The 6,397-nt window shown below is 36.5% G+C and overlaps 1 protein-coding gene across 13 annotated transcripts in view; it reads left to right on the top strand.

Moving 5' to 3' along the window:
* Positions 1–6,397, top strand: part of SIPA1L1 (signal induced proliferation associated 1 like 1) — a 348,029-nt gene that overhangs the window by 105,792 nt on the left and 235,840 nt on the right. The window contains exon 1 of one of the 13 annotated variants that reach the window (XM_023537067.1): positions 6,238–6,258. The exons of the other annotated variants lie outside the window; for them this stretch is intronic. The gene's annotated coding sequence lies outside the window, so the exon portion shown is untranslated. Of the gene's footprint in view, positions 1–6,237; positions 6,259–6,397 lie in introns of those variants that run through there. 13 annotated transcript variants of the gene reach the window in all.

The following is a 6,397-nucleotide window of genomic DNA, read 5'->3' as shown; positions in this document are numbered from 1 at the left end:
TCCCCGTGCTGAAAAGCTCTTACACAGGAGACCCCACTCTCCACGGGAGCTCTGTGGAGTCCATCCCTTGGCGCCTAAGTGGGAGGGAGAAGAAGAGCTTAGAGTTACACTTTTTATCTCTTGGACCCATGGGGAAAAAATAACATGTGAAATCCAGACAGTCTTGGACATGTTTTTCTTTGCTTATCAGTTTCTGTCCAGGAAAAATCCTATTATAGTCATTAAAGAAAAACAGAACAAGGCATTTTTAAAAGTCAGATGTTGATGGTGTTAGGACTCTCTTTTCATTGTTGTTTTTTTTTTGGTGTATATGTTCAGATACTCTTGAATTGGGGACCTGGTTTCTGTGTATGCTTAGCAGGTGCATTAGGGAGAGAGCCAGGCAATTCATGTCTCTGAAAGTAATCTCCATGGCCACCTCTTAGGTGTCTAGGGCCTTTATAAATGGTGTGGAGCGACAGCCCTTTCCAGCCCCCTGGACACAAAGAATGGTTTTATTTACTTCAATGGGACCAGTGTAAAATTCTCAATCAAATTAGCATTTATTCTGAAAAAAAAAAAATAGAAGTATTCTTTACTTTTCCTTGGGGTTATAGGAGATTGTTTTGAAATTGGAGCAACTTCAGAAAACAGAAGTTCAGAAACTTCCCACACTCTCCTGATTCCTGGTTCTTAGACTAGGGAATGAATATGCATCAAACTTTTCAATGCCTGAGACCATTTCCCATCCACAGTTCCCAGGTTGATAATCCTTTTGCTCATCCTGGAAGATCAGATGTGATTTATTTTTTTGTAAATAGTTCATATACTGAGCAGCATTGTGAGAAACAAGATTGACCTCTTTCTCTTTGGTTCTTGGAGATTGGTGTTGACATAAGACACTGTCAGCCAGGCCCAGGAGGTGCGTGCTGCTTCCTCCTTTGTTTGCACAGAGAGAGCATAGTTGAACTCTAGACTTTACCCCCACAGGCTGTGGAGTTGCAGTTTTTGTATTATGTGAGGGAATCATGAATGCTAGCTGTAGCTCTGGGAGATTTTAAATAGGTTGATTATATGGTCCTTCCCACTAAAGCCTGGAATGGAGAAGAGCTAGCTACTGGCACTTGTTCTGTGCCGAACAGAGCCAGTTCCAAAACGTGGGGCCACCTTCACCCCAGGACAAATTCGTGCCAGGATTAAAAGGCTAAGTGAAAGTTAGGAGCTGCCAAGTTTAAGTATAAAATATTTGTGATAATGAACTTTCAAAATGGGCTTACATTCTATTTGAGGAGAGAAAAACTTGTTCATGTGAAATAATTGCAGCTAGTAGAAGATAGCATACAATCTAATTGCTTCATGGACAATTTTTACTTATCACAGCGTTAGAAAGAAAATCCATTAGTAAGTTGAAAACATGAGTAGGAATTTTGACTTCTGGTATCTGAACAGGGGTGGAGAAGGTAAATCAGAGAAACTGTGTTCTTCAAAAAGTGTGACCTCCTTCATATTACCTGATATGTAGAGGATTCTCAGTTGTCTGAGGCCTTTTCAATTTATTTATTTATTTGTTTGTTTATTTTAAATTCAGTTAGATGAATAATAGATTAGCTTCTTTCATGGGAATAAAGCATGAGGACAACTGGTAAACAAAATCTTACAATGTTCCCCAGGCTGGACCGTGGTGACTTATTGAACCTTGCATTCAGAAACAGTATGAATTTAGCTAATTTTAGCAAAATACAAAAAAGATTACAGGTGAGCGTAAAGAATTCACTTCACATCTATCAAAAAGAAATTAGCATTCAGTTGCCGGGAAGATTCTAGAGTTAGAATCAAGGTACAGTGTCCCCCCCATTTGGAGAAAATATTTGTTGACTTGTGTCACCCCTTGTGTTAAGGAAGATAAGCGGTTTTCCTCTATTTTTTGTTTTGAGATGAGAGACATTATCAGTCAGAGCTGAAGCTGAATCCTGTACACCTGCGCGGATTGCTGTTTCTTTCCTGCGGATTTTCTTTAAAAACAAAATTGGATTTTAGTCGAGCAGAATCTGGCCATTCTCAGCTGTGAATGGGGAGAGAGTCTGGATAGTCTCTCTCTCATTGGTTGTACTGGTGGTTAACTATTTAAATGCATATGTGCTATATGGAGATATGCATTTGATATTAATATTGCTTAGCATAATTATCTCTTATTTAAGTGTGTAATACTCTGATGAGTGTAAAAATCTCTAACATTTGTTGGTTATAACAGTTGGATGACAAATATTTCTTACCTGAATTGCTATTGCAAAACACATGATTTTTCCCAGTTATTGCAGTAGTTGTACCAAACAAAATAAGTAATAGAGATATTAGATAATTTTACAGAATTTTCAGTTAAAATAGTTTTTCATGCCTGTTGGTTTATTTCAAAGGATTCCCTTTTGCTGACTAGGTAAGTAATAGATGCTAATTTTAGCTAATTTGGAAAACAGGAAAAATGATTCTAATGTTAATATTTTCTTTGTTAAAATATTAAAACCATATTTGAAAGCACATTGCTAGCTAATGAGTAGATCCCTGGGGATAAAGAAGGATGGCATCTAATCAGAAAATTTCACAGGACCGGAGTCATCTCTTTGGTGTCTGTGATCTTACAACACTGACCACAAGATTAAAATAGTGCCAGCAGCTTTTGTGTATGTGCGTTTGAAGTTGAAGAAGCCTGAATTGGAAACTTTTCCTTCTATTTACCCTCTGTTTTACATTAGTATGTAGTGAAAGGAAACTTTGTAAGGCATAATAAAGAGTAAAACTTGAAAATCACTTTATTCAAAGGTTCATAGCTGAAATAAAATGCAGTTTAGATCTGCTTTTCTGTATTTACCTGTGGTACCCAAAACCAGCCTGTGGTCAGTATTCTCAGCACTTTGGGGTTACCTTTAAAATGAGGTCAAATGCTTTCCTCAAAATTGTGATTATTCTGCCAGTGCAGGTTCCAGGTATGATATTTGATGACACTAGGTAGTAGAGAGTTTACCGTGAGTTTACTTTTCATCTAGCTGTTGTGGGATTTAAAAAAAGCATATATTTTAGATTTTTGTTGTTGTTGGAGTGACATCCAGAATATTCATTTAATGCCCACAGTTGTTTCACAGCTCACTGTGAAAGTTTATTGTATCCGAGGTTTGTGAGGTCCTCTGGTCAAAGACAATGTATGACATTAGCTGTGTGTTTTGTGGCTAAAGATGCTTTCTTGTTGCCTCCAGGACAACCCCATGAGGGGGAGGATGGAGCAGGTGGTGTCATCTCATTTTACAGATGAGGAAACTGAAGGAGCTTGCCTAATGTCTTCTGGCTATTACATGGCAGTTGCCATTCTTCTTTCTCTTAGTGCTCTTCTCTTTATTTTATTTTTCTTTGTAGTCTTTCCAGTAGTAATAGCAGTAGTTATACCAGTGATTATAATAATAATAAGAGCTGAGCTTTGTTGATCAATTGCCATGTGCTAGGCATTGTTCTAAGTGTTTTTACATGTTTTGACCCTCACCTCAGTCCTAGATGTTATCCTCTTTTTAGAAATGAAGAAATGGAGGCACAGAGAGGATAAATACCTTGCCCAGTTTGTAGCAGGGCAGTTGAGAATCTTAAATGAAAATAGACAAAATTCTAAGCAGGTGCTAAGCTCTCAGTAAACCATAGGAGTTATGATGATTATATCATGTGTCCAGTTATCATTTCTGCTTATATATCATCATCTCCATTAGCTGTTGAGCACATTGTCCACAGTTCGTGCTGTTACTGTACAGCTGAGTGATCCATTGAATGCATGTGTACTTGTATTCTGGGTTTTAGGATTTGATATTAGTAGTGCTCTCTAGAATCTGGTTAATCACCTGGTTAATCAGGTTTTCATTCTTAATCTGTATGTCTTGGTGCTATATTGGACCCATAGAGACCTATACTCTGGCCTCCCCCGTCATGTCCGGGCACTTCCCATGGGACTTCCCATGTGTTCTAAGGTGTGGACACACTTAAAGCGACCTTTGCGCTAACTCTAGCCACTGGAATACTGTATTCTGAGGATCTTCTTGACAGTTAGAACAAATAAATGTAACAGGAATTTTCAAGTTGAGATAAAGAGAACTTTCTGAAATTGGCTGAAAGAAGTGGGGTTTGGGAAAGCTGAAATATTTTTGCCTTAGGATGTTCTGTTTCCCTTGAACTATAGCCAAGAGACTCTTCATAATAGCCTACATTTCAAATCCAGTTGTGAAAAAAAAAAGTGACGACAGTGTAAACGTAGCTGTTTACTCTCTTAGTTTTCTCTTGTTTGAAGTTAGGCTGGGAGACTAAGGCTTTTACTATCGTGGGATGTTTACTCTTTTGAGTCAGCCTATTTCTTCCAAAGTAGCAGGGTTCCTGGTTGATTCAAGACTGTGACTGACCTTCACGTGGTTGAAACCAAGGGGCACCAGGAAGGCTGCTGCTGTTTTGATCTTAGGGTTTTGATCTTCTTTGGTTTGCCAAGGTTCTGTTTTTAATTACTGTTAATAAGCAAGACACTACTACGAAGGAAGGGATCAGGAAATTTAGATTCTAATTCTGGTTTCAATTCTATAGCTCAGTGCGGATGGCTCGATTGGCTGGGAGAGTGAATTCCACTGGGCTTCTGTTTTTCTCTCTGAAAAATGAAGTGACATTAGTTCTCTTGCTAAGGATAATTGAGACAATGGGTAAAATTCCACTTGGCGAGTAAAGTAATCTTGTTTTCATAGAGAAGTGAATTAACCTTTATGGATCTCCAGGATGTAACTAATGTTAGACCTAAGGCTACACTTCTGGTGACAAGGAAGTCTCTAGTCCTTATTTTTGTTTAGATATAGAGCATCTGGAAGTCGTGGTGATAGAGAACCATGAAATATTGATATAATTAATTGAATCTTAGGACCTGATACAAAGTCACAACCACTGGCTCAAGTTTGGAGGGGGTTGGGAAACTGCCTCAATTAAGCATGATTTTTTATTTCTTTCCTAATACTGTTCTTTCTTCATTTGTTCTGCTGTGTATGTGCTTTGTTGGTATTTGCTAGCAGAAACTCTGTGAGATGCCAGAGGTTGACGAAAATGTATGGGAGAAAAATCTTAAAATCGAGAAAAGTCTCTCCCACCAATTTAATTTGTTTTGTGAATAAGGGAGAAGATGTCTATTATCTTATTTTTTAAACAAGGGACTATTTCTCTGTTCATCTAGCTTATTTTTTAATCTTAAAGATGGTTGACGTATGTTCACTGTAAATAAGCAATGAAAGAAAACTTAAAGTAAAAATTATACAACTAATCCAGAGATATATTTAATACTTTCTTAAATATCCTTATGTAATTTTTATACACATATAACAAAAATGCATGTATACAACTTATTTGTTTTTTTATTCTGTCATTTGTTTTGAGGCTTCATTGATTTTTTTAATCACTCCTGACGTCATAGATTTAATTTATTTCTCAAGGCATTTATTTATAGCTAGAGAGTGTTTTCTCTAAGACTATAGATCCATTTATGTAAAATGCTCTAAAACTTTAAGATGAGTCTTTTTACAAAGCAGAACTCCAGAGAAATTATTAATTCTGATACCCCAATTTTCCATGTAGTTAAGTGTTCATCTAGCTAATGAATACGAAGATTTAAAAAATAATGTTGGTGAAATAATTTCTAGAGTTTATTGCATACTTTGTAGCATCGTTCAGTGTATACTTTGGTCCAGGGAATTAATGAAATAGAGACATGAACAAATATATTTGTACCATGGTGTTCATTGAAATATTGCTTATGAGGGTAGAAATTTGGAAATAATGTGTAGCAGTTTATGATTGTATCCAAAAATTCATTCAGCAATGCAGCCATACAGCTTTTTATTCTGAAATATGTGCATGAAGGGAAACTAGTCATAGTGTAATAAGAGAAAAATACTTGTTAGGAATTGTACACAATGCCAATTTTATGAAGAAAAATCACTTTATTCTTCCAAATATATTTATGTACTTTTAAACTTATACAAAATATACAGATACACGCACTCATAAATACCTTGATGTTTTCTCTTATTAAAAAAAAAGTGTAACCTATATAGAGAAAAGCCCACAGATTCTATGTTTTCACCTTTTGATAAATTTTTGCAGACTTAACACGTATGTAGAACTATCACTTATATTAAAAAGTAGAAGTATTACCAACATTCTAGAAGCTCTCGCATGTGCTCTCCTATTTCACCACCCCGCCTCCATGGGAGGATACTAGAGGTAACCACTCTCCTGACTTATGTCACCTTGGCTTAGTTTTGTCTGATTTTGAACTTTATAAAAATGGAATAATATAGTACTCCTTGTTCTGTCTTCTTTTGCTCAATATTATGTTTGTGGGTATAATTGGGTCACCCCC

The sequence above is a fragment of the Pteropus vampyrus genome, unplaced genomic scaffold, assembly GCF_000151845.1.
Source record: "Pteropus vampyrus isolate Shadow unplaced genomic scaffold, Pvam_2.0 Scaffold177, whole genome shotgun sequence".
Taxonomy (NCBI): Eukaryota; Metazoa; Chordata; class Mammalia; order Chiroptera; family Pteropodidae; genus Pteropus; species Pteropus vampyrus.
Note: the sequence above shows the minus strand (reverse complement) of the source record. Positions and strands in the feature narration are given on the sequence as shown.